The 21,930-nt window shown below is 38.9% G+C and overlaps 1 protein-coding gene across 14 annotated transcripts in view; it reads left to right on the top strand.

The window, feature by feature from the left end:
• Nucleotides 1-21,930, top strand: part of ZNF334 (zinc finger protein 334) — a 51,297-nt gene that overhangs the window by 23,145 nt on the left and 6,222 nt on the right. For 9 of the 14 annotated variants that reach the window (XR_013400014.1, XR_013400007.1, XR_013400013.1 and 6 more), the window contains 3 exons: nt 1,075-1,315; nt 5,088-5,227; nt 15,653-15,840. The gene's annotated coding sequence lies outside the window, so the exon portion shown is untranslated. Of the gene's footprint in view, nt 1-1,074; nt 2,188-5,087; nt 5,228-15,652; nt 15,841-21,930 lie in introns of those variants that run through there. The other 5 variants (XR_013400008.1, XR_013400005.1, XR_013400009.1 and 2 more) reach the window with 3 other exon arrangements.

The following is a 21,930-nucleotide window of genomic DNA, read 5'->3' as shown; positions in this document are numbered from 1 at the left end:
GAGGGGTAGGATGAGGAGTAGGAGTTTGTGGAGGTGGAGAGGCAGATAATTGCTTCTCCAAGTACAAGAATGATTTAAGTGATCAACAGTGGCGGTTGAATTTTTTTCTATTTCTTTAAACTTGAAATAATTATACTTGTGATTGCAAAAATGGCTCAATGAAATTTTAATAACCAAAGCAGAAAAGCTTAAAGAACCTAAAAAGAATCACGTGAAATCCTAAGCATGGATTAAAGTTTTGTTTTCATTAATGCCCTTTAAAATATTTCTGTGTGGTATAGCAATTTGTGAAAGTGATTACACTTTAAATATTTTCCTTTGAACATCAAAATTTGGGATACTTGTGAGTAAATATACATCTGTCTTATCAATTTGATATTTAATGTTTTACTGTGCGACAGGGTCATTATTGATTGGGCCAGTGTTCTATTTGGATATTTGAGTTGTACTTATTTTTGTTGTTGCTAAGAACATTAAGAACAATCTTAAATCTACATATTTGTTAATTTGAAATATATTCTAGTATATTCTAGTACTGATGCTTAGAAATGAGAGTCCCAATTATATTTTTGGTATATACATGCACCGCACTCAAGTTCTCATATTGCATGAACACACCATTATTTCCCAGTATCTTAATAACCCTAGACTATCAAACTTACCTTTATATAAAACTATGGTGTCATGAGTTCTAGCATTTTTTTGTAATAAAAACATCTAGAAACTGGTTAACTGAAGAAAGAAATTTGAGCATTCCTATACACATATGAATTATAGATTGAGCATTTCTATACACATACAAAATATATGTTAATACAGACAAAAACATCTGCCACTGATAAGATGGAGAACCAGCATGGGTTTCTGTTATCTTCCTCATTCTAGTCTGAAATGCTACTGAAGTGCTTAGAAAAATGTATAGATATAGTGGAATATTTCTAAATGTACATGAGTAATATTTTCAAAAACAAATATTTCAACGTGGGACAGAATCAGTGGTAATAAAAGGGACAAAGTGGGAACAGTTGGTTTGAAGATATGGTTTTTAATTTTTTTTTTTTTTTTTTTTTTGAGACGGAGTCTCACGCTGTCACCCAGGCTGCAATGGCATGATCTCAGCTCATTTCAAGCCCCATCTCCCAGGCTCAAGTGCTTCTCCTCCCTCAGCCTCTCAAATAGCTGGCCAAACCATCACGTCCGGCTAATTCTTGTACTTTTAGTAGAGACGGGTTTCGCTATGTTGGCCAGGCTGGTCTCAAACTCCTGACCTCAAGTGGTCCAACTGCCTCGGCCTCCCAAAGTGGTGATATTACAGGTATGAGTCACCATGCCCACCCTGAAGATATGTTTAAATGAACTTAATGGTTGGCATTTATAGCAACATTATATAGCCAAAGATGAAATAGCAGCATGAAAAACCTGGTTGGAGAATTCTTTTAGAGGGAAGGAACTGGAGAAATAGAATATATAAAAGAAAAGTCAGGATTAAAAGAAAGTACTACCATCCCTTAAGTGTGAGTCCTATTAAAAATGTGTAGAAAATTTACCAACTTCATCATGTGGCCTAATAATCTGGGCAACTAGAGTCTCTGAAATAGAGGAGGAAAGAGGGTGGGCGGCAGGGACCAGAAAAATATTTGAAGAAATAATGGGCAAAAAATTCTCAAACACAGTAAAAACTATAAACTCACATATCCAAGAAGCCCAAATCACGCAATAAGAAACATGAAGAGAATTACACTGAGGCACATTATAATGAAATTGTTCAAAGCCAGCGATAAAGAGAAAACTGTAAAAGCAACCAGAGGGGGGGAAAAGACATTTTGTACATGCACAAAGACAGAGATGACATCAGATTTCTCACTGGAAACACTGCAAGCAAAAAAGATAATGGAACAAAATCTTTAAGGTACTAAAAGAAAAACAACAACAACAACCTATTAACTAGAATTCTATGCCCAGCATATGGCTTTCAAAAATGAAGACAAAAGACCTTTTCAGAAATACAGAGACTGAAAGAATTCATTACCAGCAGAGCTGCACTACAAGTAATTTTAAAGGAAGTCCTGCAGGGCAGAAGAAAAGGGATGCCAGATGGGAATTTGGCCCTGCACCAAGGAATGAAAAGTAACTGAAATTGTAACTGGTAAATATGTATGGGTTTATTATTAAATCTCTTTAAAAGGTTGACTGATTAAACACAAATAATGTATTATGGGGCTTATAACAAGTGAAAGTAAAATGTATGACAGCAACGCCATAAAGGCAGGTGGAGATAAATTATAGTATAATATATATAGTGTAAGAATTACAAGAACTACAGTATAATTCTTATACTCCACATGAAAGAGTATACTATCACTTGCAGGTAGATTGTGATAAGTTAAAGACAGATACTGTAAACTCAAATCCTAACACAACCACTAAAATAGAGTTACAGCTAATAATCCAACAAAGGTGGTAAAATAGAATCCTAAAAACAACAACAACAACAACAACAAAAAAGAATCAATCCAAAATAGGGTAAGGATAATAAAGCAGAATAAAGGAGAAAAGGGGGAAGAACAGATATGACAAATAGAAATCTATTTGATTTAGGCTCAAGCCTAACCATATCAATAATCACAGTAAATGTAAAAATAAAAACACAAGGTTTCACAATCTGAGCCTTTGTATCAGAGAATTCTTTGTTATAGGGGCCGTCATGTGCATGTAGGATCTTGGCATCCCTGGCTATTACACCCTAGATACCAGCAGCATGCCTACATACCCAGTTATTACCACCAAAAAGATCACCCAGACATTGCCAGTTGCCCTTAGAGGGCAAGGTCTTCCCTTCTTCCCATTGAGACCCAGTGGTATAAGCACCTCAACGAAAAGGTGGAGATTATCAAGCTTGTATGAGAAAGTAAAACCAAATTGTTTGCTAACTATAAGAAACTCACTTTAGAGACACAATTGGTTAAAAAGTAGATGGATGGAAAATATATACCATGCTAACAGTTAAAAGAAAGCTAGAGTAGCTGTATTAATATCAGACAAAATACATTTTAGAGTAATAAGTATTTCTAGGGATAAAGAAGTTTATTTCATAAGGATAAGGAATTAACAGAGCATAATTCTAAGTGTTTATGCACCCACAGAACTTCAAAATACTTGAAGCAAGATTACCAGTGAAAGAATATACTCCAAGAATAGGAAACTAATTTTAAATAAAAGAACCCACTATGATGGATAACTAGAAAACCACACTAGTATAAAAAAGAATATTTTTACTAGTATAAAAAAGAATATACTCATACAGAACAGACAAATACACGAATAGAATAAAAAATTTCAGAAGATGATTTCTGTAGATATATATTTCTGATGGCTTGTGTGTAAGGATGGCATCATAAGTCAGTGAGGACAGGATGGATGCTTTGGTGGGTGGTATTGTAAAAACTGGCTCATTGTTCAGAGAAAATGGGGCTGGTTGTCCATTATGCCATATACAAATATAGACAGATTAAAATGGGAATTTTAAACCCGTAATGCTGATAGGGGAATGTCTTTGTGGTCTAGGATGCAGCAGGCTTCTTAACAACAAAAAGACAATAAGCAAACACTATAAGTCAAAAATATTACGGATGTGATCAAAAATGAAGGATTTCTGATCAAGAGAAGCACCAGAGTCAACAGGCAAATGACAGATTGACAGGAGTAATCATACATTTTAAGCCAAAAAATACCTTATATATAACATATAATTCTTCAATTCCACAAAGAAAAAAAAAATTAGAAAATGAGCAAAGAACATGAAGCAATTCAAAAAAGCTGAATAGTGAGTGGATGACAAGAATATCATGTGAGCTTCATCTTACTGTTAGGGAAATGAGAAGTAAAACAAAGAAGCAAAACTACCAAAATGGAGCCAACTAAAATGCAAATGTTAGCAAGCAGTGGTGAGATGCAGGAAAGAGAAGTTATGTGGGTCCAGTGTAAAATTCACAGATGTCCAGAAAGTAATCTGGGTATGTTTTATCAAACTATTTATAATATGCCCTGTGACCTAGAAAATTGTTATAGATTCTAAAGGGAACATGTGAGATTTGGGTCAGAAGGAACTGTAGAGACTTAGGAAATTTTTTCCATAAAACTGGCTGTGTGATGGATGCATATTAAAGAATACTATATTGCACTAAAAAGACATTTAGACATAACAAGTAAAGATTTTAGAAACAGCCAAGTAGAAAGGTAAGAAGTTAGATGTTTGCAGTGTGCTGTTTAAGTAAGAGTGCAGCCATATATAAAATGGTGCATATTTTACAATTAGTATATGCATTTTTTATTTATTTATTTTTTAAGACAGAGTTTCACTCTGTTGCTCAGGCTGGAGTGCAGTGACACGATTTTGGCTCACTGTAACCTCTGCCTCCCAGGTTCAGGCGATTCTCCTGTCTCAGCCTCCCAAGCAGCTGGGACTACAGGCATGTGTCACCACACCTAGCTATTTAACAGTGTAGAAAAGATATTAGACCAGCTGTCTAGCACATAGAGAATGACATAATGAATTAGAAATGAAGGTTATACAAAATGATCATGGAGTCTTGACTAGAGCAACAGTGACAATTGATTGACTCAATTTTTATATCCCATTTCCAGCCCTTCCACTATCACACTGCCAGCCCTAAACAGGATACATGGTTTTGTTCAAATATGTCACAAAACAAAGTAAACGGATTTGCGTTCTAAAGCCACAAGGCGGCAGTGGAGAGGTCAGAAAAACGTCTTGCAGTAAATGTGAAAGCGACTATAACTTGATAGAAAAATGTTCAGGGGTGCATTAAAAAGTGGAAGTTTAAGGGAGAGAAAAGTAGTTTGGGGGTAGGAGAGGAGTTTGGACCAAGTTATTAAGTATTTAAAGAATAAGCAGGGTTATGTGGAATTCTTGTGAACAAGTCTTACAAAATCTTTAATAAGTGGATTCCAGTCCACTTTCCAAAATGGCCATAGCTTAAATGCATTTGGTATTTTATTCTTCAGATCAGATGGTACTCCAGACCGAAATTCATCATCATCTAACCCAGCTTTTTATCCCCTTTCAGGAGCCTATGAATGAGCTGCCTTCCCTGATGTCAGCACTGAAACTCGAGAAACAAGTTTCTCTGAAATCTCTGGATCATCTTACATTCTGGCAATTTCTACCTTCTGTTAATGAAGGTAGTCATCTCTTTCCAACTAGATGGTAAATTTGTTTTTCTCATTTGTCATTCTCTAACCTAATAATCTAAAGAGAAAAAGTCTCTCTCCAGAATTTTCTTTAAAAAAAAAAAACCTCCCATAATACTTTTCCGAGCTAACCCGTTCATTCATTGTAATCACTGACAAGCTTTCTGACCAATTCAGCTATTCATCCTTTTATCCATTTGGGTAGTAACTTAAATTCCAAACTTTTACCAGCACACCACTTACTGTCCTAAGACTAGAGTTATAACAAAAAGGGTACAGGGAGAGTGATAAATGTAGGATAAAGATTCCTTTGGAAACTCAAGGACAGAAGCCGAGGGGAAAGCTCTTCTCCTATCACCTCTTGGTGGGGGTTGGAGGGGGAGTGTCCAGGTTACTCTGAGCTGAGGTGTGAGCTGTGATGACTTCCATCTGCTTCTTACCTGGGCAGGGAACACCTGTCACCTCTCTCTCCATCATCCAGGGCTCTTTCCCTTGCTTCAAAGAGGACATCACATGTGCCTTATAAGTCCAGTTTCCTAAGAAAAATAAATGATATTGACCATGCTGTGGTTATTACAGAATTTAGACCCACATTTTTGGTGATGAGGAATCTTGTTAACATCTCAATCTAACCAGAACCTCTAAAGCAGTGTTTTTATATAAAAGACCATCTACATTTTAAACCATTCCCCAGCTGTTTCTTAGGCATATGACAGCCTCAGACTATAGTTTTGGAGAATGGTGTGATGATTTTGAAGACAATGGGGAATAGGAAGCTTGTATCATCCCAAGACGAAAATGTCTTCTCTTAAAACAGAGCTACAATGCTTTACTGAAGAATATGAAGTTATAAAATTCAAACTGAACATTTTCAGGGAGTTTTGCAGATATTTGCACAGAAGGAAAAAAATCCTCCCATGGGCAATTATGAACTAACAAGACCTTCCTTACCCAAAGACGCAAGGTATTTACAGTTATCCAGCATCACATCTCTATGCAGGTTTCTCTCTTCAGGGTTCAGATGATCCCACTCATCTGGTGAGAAGACCACGGCCACATCTCTAAATTTCACCAACTCCTGAAATAACAATTTGTATTTTGTATGTATACATGCCTCCACGTGGCCCCGGTAGATATCTTTCAAATTGGGCATTCTAAGGAGGCAGACAGGATATAAGGATACGTTCGAATATGTAGCCAAAAAACTATAACAAAGTGCAAACAATAAAAGTATTATTTACTCTTGTAGAGTTTAGGAAGACAAAATTACTTATCCTCATGATAAAGTAACAGCTAAGGAAACAGACATTTGTTGTACATGCATGGCTGAGTCAGTAGGGTAGAGCTACCATCTGTGGGATTATGACCAAATACCTCTAAGTCAGAATCGCACCCAGGCAGAATGATAAGGGAATTCGTCCTGCCTGACAGTGTGAGCTGGGACATCGTTCTCTTTCTGCTTCAGACTGAAACTTAAGCAGCAGCTCTTCTTGAGTCTTGAACCTACTGGGTTTTGGACCAGTATTATAAATCAGTCAAAACTAAAGATTTGACAGAGTCTCTCAATATGAGCAGTCAAAAGTTCTTTGCAAGTAATACTAGAACCATGTCAGGTCTCCCAAGTATATACATAAATTCAATAGTCTCTCCATTTAAAAAAATCCATTAAGATTATTTTTGTAAAATGTGATAAATGGATACATGATTTTCACACAAGGGAAAAATGTGACAGACTAGTTTTTACATGAAAAGTTAATGAAGGTCTTGTTCTTGCCATAGTGTGGAGTCAAGTTGTAGTAATTCGAGTGGGTTAGGAATGTCATCAGCACAGATGAGAACAAAGAAAGAGCCCAGAAACAGATGCAAATATAGAAATGTTTACTACCTAAAAAAGATGACCTGCAAGTCTGTTGGGAAACAGTTCAATGAATACTGAGGTAATAACTGAACATCCATTAGTAGGGGGAGAGCAAGATCCCTCCCTGACTATGAGAATATGTTCCAGATGAAATGAAAGATAATTATTGAAACTATCAAAATGTTTCAAAATGAGGATTTTCAAACTTACAATAGAAAAATTTCTTAAAGACTCAAGTGCCAGATAAAAGGAAATAATAAAATCGACCTTATAAAGAGAAAGAAAGCTCTCTGAAAAAATAAAAGGGACACAAAAAACAAATTAGTATGTTGTACAACCAACAAGGAACTAATTCGGAATTTATACAGATCAATAAGAAAAAAAATAGAAGCTGCAGACTAGACAAATGCCTAAAGTATATGAATGAAAAGTTCACTGAAGAAAGCATACAAATAATCAATAAGTCGATAAACTGTTCTCAATTAAATGCACATAATATTAGCAGCAAGTCATGCTTGTTTTGGCAAGACAGTCACAACATTTAAAACCTGGATACTATGCAGTGTTTCTAAGAGATGGAACCAAGCCGTCAGTCACACTGATTTGTGGACTGCAAAGTCTGCATAGTACTTTTGGAGCATGACTTGTTAACATCTCAGATGGTTAGAGGTGAATGCCCTTGACTCAGAAATTCTAAGTCTAGATAGCTTTCTTAAAGTTCAAGAATATGCAGACTTCATGGCGACATTATGTCTACCACTGAAATACTGCAAACATAGAGATCTGTAAACAGGAGAAAGGTCCAAAAACAAGACAATTCACGCTGCAGAACACATTGCAGATGTTGAGAATAAGGGCCATCTATGTGTACTGCTATGGAAACATCTCCAAAATAAATTACAAAACTTAAAAAGTTACAGAATATAGACATACCAATAAAAAAAGATCTACTGTGTATAAAACTGAGGACAGTGGTGAGTAGGGTTAGCGATTAAAAAGGACTTTGAAAAAATTCTTCATCTGCATAGTTAAAAAGAACATCATACATTGATAGATTTCTTATATAATTTCAAAAATTAAAAATTACAGAAGTAAAATTTAACTCAGGTCTGCCTGAGGGATGAAAATGTCTTCAGACTTCATTTTAAAAGATGTTTTGGTAAATTCATTTATGATTCAGTGGAATTCTAGCTATTATATTTGGACATTGTTATTTAATGCCACGATTAAATCAGCCTGTCCTCTAATGTAAACATGATCTCCGTCATTTACTCAGTTCTTTTAAATATGTGGCCCTAAATATGTGGATTAGTGGGAAATGAATGTTTCTTACTGCTGCTGTAACAAATTACTACCAACTTCATGGCTTAAAACAACACAAATTTATAATCTTACAGTTCTGGAGTTCAGAAGTACAATATGGGTTAGCAGTGCTGTGTCCCCACTGCAGGCTCTAGGAAGAATCTGATTCCTCAACTTTTCTAGCTTTCTAGAAACCACCTGCATTCCTTGGCTTGTGGCCAGCCCTATCCTGTCTTCAAAGCCAGCAACTTAGCATCCCCCTGTGTTTCTTACAAAGACCCAGTGATTACATTTCAGGCCCACCCGGACAACCCAAGAGAAACCTCCATCTGAAAATCCTCAACTTAATCACACCTGCAAAGTCCCTTTTTCCATGTAAAATAACACATTCGCAGCTTCCAGGATGGGGACTAGGATGGGGACATCTTGCAATGAGTGGGGGAGATTGTTCATTCTACCACAATGTGTATCTGGCCTTCTGTTTTCTTCTGTTTATCCATCAATGTATTATCATTTCTATGTTATTTTAATTAGCATAGTTTGATGTGTTGGATTTTAAGTCTGTCAGGACCAGTGCCCTCTTGTTACCCAGAAATATGGGGGCATCCCTCCACCTTCATCCCAGCCACCTGACTGCCTGTGCACTGCTCCAGCTCTCCCATAGATTTGACACCAAGTTAAGCCATTGCTCCCTGCACCCCCAACACATGCAAGCTGTTCGACTTCAGCCTGAACTCACTATCCCCGGGGACTCCTATTTTTCAGCCTGAAAGTTTTCAAACAAATTCATGCCTAGAAGACCTGCTCTGATGACTCCCCTTGGTCAGTCAGTCCTTTAGTAGTTTGTTGAATGAATCCTCAATCTTGGGGCAGTCATTGAGCAGTTTGTTGAATGAATACTAAATCTTGGGTCAGAGCTTGAGCAGTTTGTTGAATGAATACTAAATCTTGGGTCACTAAAGAAAGCTTCTGGGTTATTTAGGTCCCCTCTGTTGCCCCTCTAACTGTCACCTCATCACCAGAATGGGGAACTGCACCCTTGTGGAACAAATGCAAAATGTCTTCCGCGCTGTAAATTGGTATTTTAGGAAGGAAATCAGAAGTAAGCAATTCACCTGTGATATCACCTCTAGAAATGACCGAGCCATTTTCCTTTTCATTCTTCACCTCCTGTTCTCGGGGAGCACAGACTCCTGAGAAGCCACACCTTAAAATTGAGGACAGAAGTATGTGACATCAGGTACCGCAACCCCCATGCCCAACCACACACACAGAGGAAACCAGAAATCCGTAACAGCATACCAACCTTGGCCTTCAGGTTCTCTCTCCTTCTGGGCCCTCAGGAGAGCCCACGGGTGTGCTACAGCAGCTGGGATTTTGGATATTGGGGTCTCTCCCTATGTGTCAAAGTGTGAGACTCTGTTTTCCAGATCTGTCTTGAACAAAACTTTCCCTGCCACCCACTGAAACAGAGCTTGAACTCACCTTCTCAGATCAACTCCAATACAGCTAGCAGGCCCAGCGCGCATCTGAGCCTACCTATATAGAACCTAGATCATCACACCCAGAACCTTCTCATTTCCTAATCAAGCCCAGCTCACTACCTGTAGGATTCAGCTCTGTTGGTCCTGATTATAGTGGGAACAGGGAAGGATTGGGGAATGCAGGATTGTCACATCAAGGCTTAGCCTGAAAATTCCCCAGTGCTCTTTATTCATGCCTACTATGTACCCCAGGCATGATGTCATATAACACACACCCCAGATAGGCTTGTGCCACTCTTTCCACTTGAATATCTGAGATAAGAGGCCTCACCTGGTGCCTCTCACCCCCACGAGGCAGCTGCATGGAAGAGGAGAGGCAGTTTGGCACTTTGAGCAGTAGGACAGCGTAAAGTAGCACCTCCACTTCCCCATGACCCATCAGTGACCTGGGGGAATCCAGTGTGTGCTGCTTGTCCCAGAAAGGGATTGGGAATAATAGGATGGTATGGAAGGCGGAACAATTGCCCCCCCAAAGATGTCCACATCCTAACCCCCAGAACCTGTGAATATGTGACCTTACTTGGCAAACGTGATTAATAATTGTAAACGAAAAACCCAAACTGTAAAATATGTAAAGGAGTTTATTCTAAGCCAATATGAGTGACCGTGGCTCCAGGAAGAGTCTCAGGGGGTCCTGAGAAAGTGTGCTCAAGGAGGTCAGGTTACAGTTTGGTTTTATATGGTTAAGGGAGACAAAAGTTACAGGCAAAGACATAGATCAATACATGTAAGGAATAGATTGATTTGGCCTGGAAAGGTGAGACATCTCAAAGAGTTGGGGAGCTTACAGGTCATAGGTGGATTCAAAAATTGTCTGATTGGCAATGGGTTGAAAGAGTTAAACTACAGACTTGAAGTTAGTAGAAAGAAATGCTTTAGTTAAGATAAGTGGGTGGGGGGAGTTGTGAAAGCCAAGGTTCTTACTATGTAGATGAAGCCTCCAGGCAGCAGGCTTCAGCGAGAATAGATGGTAAATGTCTCTTTTCAGACCTTAAAGTTGTCAGACTCTTAGTTAATCTCTCCTAGATCCCAGAAAGACTGGGCTGCATTAATGGAAGTTCTCTACAGATGCAGAATTTTCCCCACAAAAGACAGCTTTGCAGGGCCATTTCAAAATGTCAGAGAAATGTATTTTGGGGTAAAATATTTTGATTTCCTTCAGGGTCTGATATCTGTCATATGATGCTACACCAGAGTCAGGATGGAATTTGATCTCTTATTGCCATAGTTTGTTTTGTCAGTCTCGTGATCTCTATTTTAGTGTTAATGCTGGTTAGTTCTGCTGAACTCCAAAAGGGAGAGGGTATAACGAGGTGTGTCCAACCTCCCTTCCTTTCCATCATGATTGTGAATATCATTTTTCAGGTTTCACTTGACTCCCTGTTCAGTCTGTTGGGGGGCCTGGGAGTTTTGTTTTGGCTTACAGAATCCTGAGTTGGGGCAATTATCCTGGATTATCCGGGTGGGTCTGATATAATCAAAAGGGTCCTTAAAAGAGGGAGGCAAGAAAATCAGATAATAAAAGACAAGTAAGAGCCTCCAGAAGCAGGAAAAGGCAGGGAGACAGGTTCCCCCCTAGAGCCTTCAGAAAGACTGAACCAATGTACATCTTATTTGTATTGATTAATGTCTTTTGTGTCCCTAAAATGTATAAAACCAAGTCTTGCCAGCACCTTGATTTTAGCCCCATGAGACCTGCTTTGGACTTCTAACATCTAGACCTCTAAGAAAAGTTTTTATTTTGAGCCACTAAGTTTGCAGGCATTTGTTCTAGCAGTAATAGATAAGTGATACAGAGAGCCAGAGACTGAGAGTGGCCAGGGATGGGATGAGGTGAGCATAGGGTGAGGACATCTGGACCAGAGGCCTCATAGGAGGACAGTGGGCCCAGATGCTCACTTGCATCCAAAGGCGGGAGTGACTAAACGACCCCAGCAGAGGATGCAGCAGGACTGAAGCCTAAACCAAAGACCCAAAGGGGTGAAATGCCCCTACAGAGGCCAGCAGGGCCCAGCCACCAGCACCCAGACCTGACACACATTCCCTTGTTCCTTCATTTTTTTTTTTTTAAGTGCTTCCCTGCACGAAGACTGTGTAAACCAAAAATAAAATTCTAAGCCCTCCAACCGCTGGAACGGACCCCTCCTCTTGGCAAAGTAAATTCCGAAGTTAACCTGAAAAACTAGTTCAGGCCATGATGGGAAGTGGGGTCGGACATGCCTCATTATACCCTCCTGCCTTTTGAAATTACTGAGAAGACTCTTTAAGTCTGATAAGAAGCATTTATAATGTATTCTCTCTGAAGCCAGCTATCTGGAGACTTTGCCTGCATGATAAAAACTTGGTCTCCATAATCCCTTATCTTAGCCCAGACATTCCTTTCCATTGATTCTAAGTCTTTAGACAATAACTTAACCCTTTCAACCAATTGCCACTCAGAAAGTATTTGAATCTGCTTATGACCTGGAAGCCCCTGGCTTCCAGTTGTCCTACCTTCCCAGACTGAACCAATGTACATCTTATTTGTATTGATTAATGTCTTTTATGCCCCTAAAATGTGTAAAACCAAGTTGTAGCCTGACCACCTTGGGCACATGTTTTTGGGATCTCCTGAAGGCTGTGTTATGGGCCATTGGTTACTCATATTTGGCTCAGAATACATCTCTTCAAATATTTTACAGAGTTTGACTCTTTTCATTGACAACCATAATTCTGAGGCAAAATCAGAGGAAAGGGAGAGGGAGTGCTTGAGAGGAGAGAATGTACCAGAGAGCACATGTGAATGTTGAAAACAGAATTTAATTTCTCAATCGAATGACTATTTCAGAATAGCCTGTTGTAAACATGAAGATGTGAAATGACCTTGGAGTGGTATGATTATGTTTTCTACCATCGTTTGTAGCCCAGTTATACAGAAAGATACTTACATTTTTGTATACACTGTGGCTATTTTGGCAAGCTGCAGGAAGATACTGAGTGCTAAGCGTGTCCCTATTCACGATCTCATTAACTGACACAGGCGCCCTAGAGGGAATTATTATTTTGCAATCTTGTTATTCTGGAGATGAGAAAAGGGAGGATTAAAAAAATAAGCAATTTTGCCCACAGTAACACAGCTGGTGAGGGATAGCACTGAGCTCCATCCTCAAATCCATCAGACTCTAAAAGACCAGGCTCTAGGCCAGCCATGGTGGCTCATACCTGTAATCCTAGCACTTTACAAGGCTGAGGCAGGAGGATTTCCTGAGGCCAGAAGTTTGAGACCATCCTGGGCAACATAACAAGACCTTGTCTCTACAAACAATTTTAAAATTCCAGGTATGGTGGCATGTGCCTATAGTCCGAGCTTCTTGGGAGGCTGAGGTGAGATCACTTGAGCCCCAGCATTCGAGGCAGCAGTGAGCTATGATCACATCACTGCACTCTAGCCTGGGCAACAGAGTAAGACCCTGTCGCTTTAAAAAAAAAAAAAAAAAAAAAAAAGACTAGACTGTTAGGCTCTTTGACGACATACACCTAGCCAAAGTGCAGATTCCTAAAACGGTGCCTTCCCCACCTGCCACATTTACCTATCCAGCTTCAACCACCAATTCCCTGTACCCTCCTATTTTTCACATTTTATTCTCTGCAGTTATCTGCAAAATTATAGTACAATATCAAAACCAGGATATTGAGGTTGATAAAATTCTCCAATCTTATTCAGATTTCCTTAGCTTTACTTCATTTGTATGTGTGTGTTAATTCTATACAGTTTTATCATGTGTAGGTTCTAGTATTCACCACCATTGTCATGTTACAGAACATTTTCATCACCTCCAGGATCTCTGGTGTTACCCACATTTGCTTCTTCAATAACCACAACCACTGTCCCCCCACCCTCTCTCCTGTCCCAACTAACTGCTAATCTCTTCTCCATTTCTAAAATGTTATCATTTCAAGGATGTTATATAAATATTATCATACAGTATATAACTTCTGGGATTGGTTTTTATCATCAACATAATTCCCTGGAGATTCATCCAAGTCACTATATGTATTGATAATTTGCTTCTTGTTATTGCCGAGAAGTATTCCATGGTATGGATGTATGCCATTTGTTTAATGATTTACCCTTGAAAGACATCTGAGCTGCTTCCTGTTTGGGGCTATTACAAATGAAGCTACTATGAAAATTAGTGTATAGGTTTTTGTGTTAACATATGTTTTTATTTTCTGGGATAAATGCCCAGTAGTAAAATTGCCAGGTTGTAGAGTAATTGCACATAAGATACTGCCAAACCGTTTTCCAGAGTGGTTGTACCATTTTACATTCCCACCAGCAATGTGTGAGTGATCCAGTCTCACCACATCCTTGCCAGCACTTAGTGGTGTTACTGTTTTTTATTTTAGCCATTTTGATAGGCATGTAGTGATATCACACTATGGTTTTAATTTGCATTTCCTTACTGGCTAATGATGTTGAACATTTTTCATGTGCTTATTTTCCATCTGTGTGTCCTTGTCAGTGAAATATCCTCTCATGTCTTTTTCCCACTTTCTAATTGGATTTTTTTTTTTGAGACAGAGTCTCACTCTGTTGTCCAGGCTAGAATGCAGTAGTGGGATCTCGGCTCACTGCAAGCTCTGCCTCCTGGGTTCACGCCGTTCTCCTGCCTCAGCCTCCAGAGTAGCTGGGACTACAGGCGCCCGACGCCACGCCCGGCTAATTTTTTGTGTTTTTAGTAGAGACAGGGTTTCACCGTGTTAGCCAGGATGGTCTTAATCTCCTGACCTGGTGATCTGCCCGCCTTGGCCTCCCAAAGTGCTGGGATTACAGGCATGAGCCACCGCGCCTGGCCTGCTGTTGAGTGTCAAGAGGTCTTTGTATATATTAGATACCAACCCTTCGTCAAATGTGTAGTTTGCAAATATGTTCTCCCACTTTGTAGTTTGTCATTTCATTCTCTTCACTTGTCTTTCACAGAGCAAAAGTTTTTAATTTTGATGAGGTCTAATTTATAAATATCTTCTTTTATGGATCACGTTTTTGTTTCCAGTCTAAAGATTTTAACTTTTCCTAAAAGTTTTGTAGTTTTACATTTATGTCTTTGATTCATTTTGAGTTCATTTTTGTGTAAAGTTTGAGGTTTAAGTCAAGGTTTGGTTTTTTAAGTCTATGGATATCCAATTGCTCCAGCACCATTTATTGAAAAGGTTAGTTTTTTTTTTTTTAATAAATGATTTTGTGATTTGCTCTGTATTTATATTTTTCATAGAATAGTAATGGCTTCTATTATGTGACATTAAGTATAATTTGTCCTCCAAGGAGATATGCCAAGTAAATCCTGTGGTTTCCTTTACTTGTTGGAATAGACCCACAGTTTCCTTAGGGCATGTAAACCACAGGGTGAGAATAAGTACTGGATGATACTGGAAGCTCCTGTCAGCTTTGATAATCTATCTATGCCTCTCTTTCTGTTCCTTTCTGTCCCTTCACCCCCTCTTCTCTTTTCTCTATCTCTCTCATTAAACTACCATTTTTGATGTGGGTTACCATAGCTCCTAATTTAACCAAGGTGATAGAAGCTTGTGCCAATTAGAGAAATTATTTGCACCCCGATTTGCCCCCAAAGGTGCCCTGGTTAGAGCAATACATTATGCAGTCATTGTATCTATTGAAGACTTTGTCTGTTTAGCATTTTACTCTTTATACTTCACATACTTTACACTTAGCCTTGACAGTAATTCTTTGTTCTAGATTTGCTTTAGCCCCAATATACAAAGGGAGAATTTGAGCAAAAAGACTTCAAGGCATCTTGCAGAGGTGGTAGGCCTCTATACAGGACTTTAAACTCCTACAGATGTGGCCTTGAATCAGCATGATCAAATTATTCTGGCCGTTGACTCCTCATCAATCTACATGATGGCCATAAATCCTGGATATAGGTGAGTGTGTGTGTGTATATATATATATATAATTGTTTACCGATGTTACAATATATTCAGATTCTTCTCCCTAGTTAGCAATGTGTGGTTCAGTGTGCATTGACTCTGATTTCCCCGTGTTGTTTTTTTTTTTTTTTTTTTTTTTTTTTGAGGCAGAGTCTCACTCTGTTGCCCAGGCTGGAGTGCAGTGGCACGGTCTTGGCTCACTGCAACCTCCACCTCTTGGGTTCAAATGATTGTTCTGCCTCAGCCTCCCAAGTAGCTGGGACTACAGGCATGTGCCACCATACCCAGCTAATTTTTGTATTTTTTGTAGAGACAGGGTTTCGCCATGTTGGCCAGGCTGGTCTCAAACTCTTGACCTCGTGATCCACCCACCTTAGCCTCCCAGAGTGCTGGGATTACAGGTATGAGCCACAGCGCCCGGCCTTGACTCTGATTTTCACAAGACTCACCAGTGCATTTAGCATCCCTCAGAAGAAGTAATTGATGAGTTTAAGATCTGGAGAATCCACAGCCAATTCCATGTGGCCATATCACCCAATCCATCTTTGAAAATTAATCATCAAACCAGTCCCTCTGCATTCTGGCATAATGGGGTAACATACAATCACAGTAGACTCACTTTGGGTGACCTTCCCCTACTCTGTCAAGTGCAGGTGTTAATTGATTATAAAACATGCTCACATAAAGTAAAATATTTACTCATGTTTCCCAACTTTATAGCTACCCTATACATTTGTAATTGGTTTGTCTTCCTCACTAGAATGTACACTCCATGAGGGACCAGGATTTGTCTATCTTGTTCATTGACGAATGTATCCTTAGCAGGTAGGAGCCTGTATTTAGATAATATGTTCTCCATTTTTAAATGCACGATTAAAATCTGGGAAAGTGAGGAAAGAAGGAGATGAAGAATGAATGATCTTGAATGGGATTATCAAACTAAAGGAAATAAAAAGATAATTTGAACTGAATCATGAGAAAGAACTGTCTATCAAGGTACAGTTAGAGCAGTTCTTAGGGAGAAGTTTATCATCTTACATGCATACAATTGAAAAGAATACAAGAAAAAAGTAATAATGAAGCACTTATCTCAAGATATTGGAACAACAAAACAAAGTATAAACAAAGAATACCAAATAGCAATCTGAAATAGAAAACATACAATGCAAGGAAGCAACAAAGTCAAAATTCAGTTATTTAAAAAGACTAATAAAATTAACACTATTGAAACTTACTTAGAACAGAAAAGGAAAGGTACAAATAATGAATACTGGAATATGAGGGTAGCCTAATAAACAGAAGAAATGAATCCTTTCAAATAAAAATAAGTTTTATTTATAAATGATGCATACATTTAAAACACCATAAAAGAGAGGGATGAACCATTTATGCCAGTAAAAGTGGACCAAATAGATAAACTTTTAGAAAATAGAAGTTACTAAAATTGACTGACTGATCCAGAAAGAAATAGAAAATATGAATAGCTCTACAACTACCAAAAGAATTAAATCAGTTGCTTAGGCTGAGGCGTCAACCCTGACTTCTCTGTTTCTAATATATCCACATCTAGTAATCAACAAATCCTGTCAGATTACCTGCCAAATATATTAAGAATTTGACCTCTTCCCATGATTTCACTGATACGACTCTGATCCAAGCCACCATCGTCTCTCATCTGGATTACTGGTTCTACCCTTGCCCCCATGCAGTCAGGGCAATCCCTTTAAAACAGAGTTCAGACAGAGTCACTCACTGCTCTAAGCATTCTGGTGGCCCCGACGTGAGCCAGATTAAAAGCCTAAATCTTCACTCTTCCTTATGAGACACTACGTACTTGAGCTATTCTCCTGTTAATCCTTTACCTCTCTTCTTTTTCAGCTTCAGTAGCTTTCTTACCGATCCTTGAACACAAGGAGCTATTTAGGCTGTCCTAGAGTTTTTACACTTTCTGATTTCTCTGCCTGGGAGACCCTTCCTCCTGGAATCCACATGGTTATTTTTCTCGCTTTCTTAAAATATCGACTTAAAAGCCATCTTCTCAGCCCTTCCTTGGCCACTCTATCTAAAATGTTAACCTCCTGCCATTTCGTATTTCTTCTCCGTACTGTATATGTTTTTCTCTTCTACACATCACCATTTAACTTACTATGTATTTTATTTATTGATATGGTTTGTTATCTGTTTTCCTTACTGGAATGGGGAACTTCGTAAAGGGAGAGCTTTTTGCATATGTTCACTGCTGTCTCCTCAGGGTCTAGAACAGCAAGAAGGCCACCATAGCTGGACTACATTCACAAGGGGTGGAGTAGCAGGGGAGAAGGTCAAAAGAGTTAACAGGAAACAGATCATTTAGGGCCTCATAAGTCAAAGTGAGGACTTTGCTATTATGCCAGAAAGACATGAGTGGGCACTTGGAGGGCTTAGGAAAACTAAAGACCTAAATAAATGTGATTACTATGTCCATGAATTGAAAAACTAAATACTGTAAAGATGTCAAGATTTGACAAGTTAATTGATAAATTCAATGCAATCCCTATCAAACTCCTAGCAAGGTTTTTAGTGGAAATTGATAAGCTGACATTACAATGTACCTAGAAATGCAAAAGGCCAAGAATAGCCCAGCCAATCTTGAAGAACAAAGTTGAGACTTATACTACCAGATATTAAGACTTATTTTTAAATTACAGTAATTAAGTATGGTATTGGCATAAGAACAGATAATCAAAGGACAGAAACAAAATATAGAACCCAGAAATAAACCTATATAGCTTATGAAAAAAAGCCATACTGCAGAGCAGTGAGGAAGGAATGGTCTTTTCAATAGATGGTGTTGAGTCATCTGGGAAATTATATGAGAGAAAAATAAATCTACCTTTCACCATATACTTAAATCAATCACATGTGAATTCATGTCTAATTGTGAAAGGTAAAACAAAGCATTCGCTGATATAATAGGACAATATTTTCATGAATCTGAAGTAGGAAATTATGTCTTAAATAGGACAAAACCACATTAACCAAAAAGGAAAAGATTGATAAATTTGACTACATTAAAATTAAGAACTCCTGTTCTCAAAAGACACCTTTAAGAGTAAAAGAGGCAAGCCAAAGAATGGAAGAAAGTATTGGCAATAAATACACCTGACACAGTGTTCTTACACTGTATATACACAAAACCTTTTTGAATTGATAGCAGACAACCCAATTTTAAAAATCAGCAAAATACTTGAATCGGCACGTCACACACACCCAATATCAACATGGGCAATAGGTGTAGAAAAGGTGCTCAACCTTATCAGTAATTGTGAGAAATCTAATTAATCTCAAAATGACATGGTACCACACAACCACCTAAAATTAAAAGGATTGGCTAAAACTAAAATGATTGACAATACCAAGTTTTGGCAAGAATGTGGAACAACTGGAATCACACACATTGTTGGTGAAGAATATATTTTTACAATTTCCAAAAAGAAGACATTTTAGCATTATCTACTAAAATTGAAGATATCTGTACCCTATAACTTAGCAATTACAGTCCTAGGTAATATCTTATGGAAAGTCATGCTTTTGTTCACCAGAATTTGTGTACAAGAATGTTCATAGCAGCACTATAATGTCTATAAACTGGAAAAATTCAAACATCCATTAGAAGTAGAATGGATAATTACATGGCAGTATACTCATATACTGAAATATTGTACAGTAATAAAAATAACATGCTAAACATGGTAACATGAACAAATGTCACAAACATAGACACAAGGGAACATGTGTGTTTTCATGTACCTGGACTTCAAGTAACAGGCAAAGCTAAAATAGAGTGTTTACAGATGCATAAAATAGAGTGTTTATGAATGCATGCTTGGGTGGTTAAAGTGTAAAGAAAAGGTAAAATATAATTGGCATAAAAGGGTAGTGTTTAATCTTTGGACTTGTCTCAACCGACTCTGTCCCTTGGGTTCCTCTCTGGTAAAATGGAAGGAAATAACTGAGACCTGGAATTAGTGCTTGCTTCACTTGAAGGACCATTTGGGTGGAAGGCGAGGTAGGAGGAGGAAAGATGGAGCCAATAAGGGGGTGGTGGGAGATCTCCTAGTGGGAGGGAATTGGCAGCCAGCCAGGGGACCTACGCTTCAGCCTCAACTCATAAAAATTACTGTAGGGCCTTGAAAAACTCACTGTCCCTATTTGGCCCTAGTTTCTTTCTCTGTAAAATGAGAGAAGTTGAAATTAACTGTCTTTTGTGGAGCACCTATTTTATATTAGATGGGCATTATCCTAGGAGCTCTGGGAGCTCTACTATTTTACATACAAAAGCCTGAGTGAGGTGAATCTTGTCCCTATTTTAAGGGTAGCAATTGTGAGGATGAGATATGAGAAGTCACCAGCCAAGGGCAAAGACAGCTTAGAATTCTCCAACCCATTCATAATATGGTTAAGCAAGTGTGGTTCTCTAGTGTGATGGGTCCCCCATCAGTTTGCTTAAGGGTATATGTCTGCTGCCTGAACCCTGAAGGCCAGCCGGTGAGCCAAGGTCATGGTGCCCAGCCAAGGAGCAGGTGTCCCTATGAACCCAAGCATCCCAGAAAGTATCTAAGAATCTACAAGAAAACAGTCTTATTGCACACATGGTCAGCAAAAAGCCAGAAAATTTGCTTAAAAGTAGCCTGGGGCCGGGCACGGTGGCTCACGTCTGTAATCCCAGCACTTTGGGAGGCCGAGGTAGGCGGATCACAAGGTCAGGAGATTCGAGACCATCCTGGTTAACAGGGTGAAACCCCGTCTCTACTAAACAATACAAAAAAATTAGCCAGGTGTGGTGGCGGGCACCTGTAGTCCCAGCTACTCGGGAAGCTCAGGCAGGAGAATGGTGTGAACCCGGGAGGTGGAGCTTGCAGTGAGCTGAAATCGCACTACTGCACTTCAGCCTGGGCGACAGAGCGAGACTCCATCTCAAAAAATGAAAAAGTAGCTTAGGGCTGGGAGGCAGGGTGGATCTCTAAAGCTGTCCCCCTGCTGTCCAGGAGTGCCATATATGTAAGTCCTAATAAACTCATCTACTTGCCAAACTGGACTTGCCTAACTCATTTTTTGGTCTCTTGGCTCCCTCCCAGTTTGGGGGATAGTTTTCGATTATGATTCTGGGTTTTTCTTATTACAGGTATAGTGTTGTCTACTGATACCATTATTTTCACATGGTCAATTTTTAATTATGTATCAAATAAAATGAATACATGTTTTTGTTGATAAAAAGAGTAAAATATTAGCAAGAAGTCCCATTTACGTTGATCATCTCTAGAGAAATAAGTACTGTCATCAGGTTAGCGTGTATTCTTGACTTTATTTCCAAGTGTTTATATCTATACATTTCAAGTGAAACTATCGAAAATACTTAGTACAGTGCCACCTATAGTACAGGAATTTCAATTATACAAATTTGAAATGAGGCCAAAGAATGATCATATTCATAATTATGTCTCATATTGAGGTAGGAGGTGGGATTTGACTCCAGAGGCAGGTTCAGACTGCAGACCAGGTTAAAGAAACAGGGAAGAAGCAGAAGCCCCTCTCCATAAGACATGCCTACCAGTGAGTGCCATGTCAGTTTACTGTTGCCATGCAACACTGGAAGTTACAGCCTCTTTCCATGGCAACGGCCTGACAACCTGGAGATTACCACCCTTTTTCTAAATATCTCTGCATAATCTGACTGTTAATGTGCATATAATTAAAAGTGGCTATAGGCCCGGGGCGGTGGCTCACGCCCATAATCCCAATACTTTGGGAGGCTGAGGTGGGCAAATCACCTGAGGTCAGGAGTTCAAGACCACCCTGGTCAACATGCTGAAACCCCCTCTCTACAAAAAAAAAAAAAAAAAAAATTAGCCAGGCATGATGGCGGGTGCCTGTAATCTCAGCTACTCAGGAGGCTGAGGTGGAAGAATCACTTGAACCTGGGAGGCGGAGGTTGTAGTGAGCCGAGATTGCACCATTGCACTCCAGCCTGGGCGACAGAGCAAGACTCTGTCTCAAAAAAAAAAAAAAAAAAAAAAAACTGTGGGTATAAACACAACTGTGGAA

Source organism: Macaca mulatta, chromosome 10 (assembly GCF_049350105.2).
Source record: "Macaca mulatta isolate MMU2019108-1 chromosome 10, T2T-MMU8v2.0, whole genome shotgun sequence".
NCBI classification, from domain to species: Eukaryota; Metazoa; Chordata; class Mammalia; order Primates; family Cercopithecidae; genus Macaca; species Macaca mulatta.
This window is presented reverse-complemented; position numbering and strand designations above follow the sequence as displayed.